Consider the following 841-nt stretch of genomic DNA (forward strand, 5'->3'; position numbering starts at 1 on the left):
TCTTGCTGTATATTGTGTTGTATGATCTTATTAAAAGATTATTCAAGTTATCTAAAAAATCTTTAAATAATCTTTTTCTATCTTTTTGAGTAAATTTTCTGGCTTGGGCCCTTCTTGTTATTGCATCTTTTTTTTTTTTTTTTTAAGATTTGGATATATTTATCTTCAAATTTGCTATAATAGCTGCCTGGATATTATATGTAAAGTCATTATTATTTTATGCTTTAGAATAATTTTCTCATTCTTTCTGACAGTTAGTGATATCCTGGCCTTGACTTACATTAGAATATTGACATTAGTACTTACAAAGTATGTTCTCACAAAGAGGTAAGTTTCTGTAGTCAGGTGATTTCTCCATCACCTGCACGTCATACAAACTTCGTAATTTGACTTTACAACTGATTGTCTTCCATTCTGATAGTTAGTTAAAGATAAGAGAATTTTTTCACCCATGAAGAAGTTATTTCACAAGCAGTAAACAAGAAGTGTTTTCTTATTTTAAGAAAATGACCTGTTATTTCTATCTTGCAGGCTGCTTGGATCAACCGTGTTTTATAGCAGGGTAACTGGGACTCCCTACAGAGCTTTGTTAGGATGATACAGTTCACTTTCTAATCAGAATGCTCTATTTCGCTCTCATGGTTTTATTTTACTAACTCTGAGGTGGCATTTCGTAGCCTTTGTCCATTCAATTCCTAAAGTGACAGAAGTTTGGAGACAGCCCTGAGAGTAGCATCTGACACTTGCATTTCTACCATAAAATGACAGAAAAGATAAGTTTGTGCCTAGAAAAAATGAGGCATCATCTCACTGTACTTAGAAAGGGTCCGAATACATCAGG

This window comes from Callithrix jacchus, chromosome 9, assembly GCF_049354715.1.
Source record: "Callithrix jacchus isolate 240 chromosome 9, calJac240_pri, whole genome shotgun sequence".
Lineage (NCBI taxonomy): Eukaryota > Metazoa > Chordata > Mammalia > Primates > Cebidae > Callithrix > Callithrix jacchus.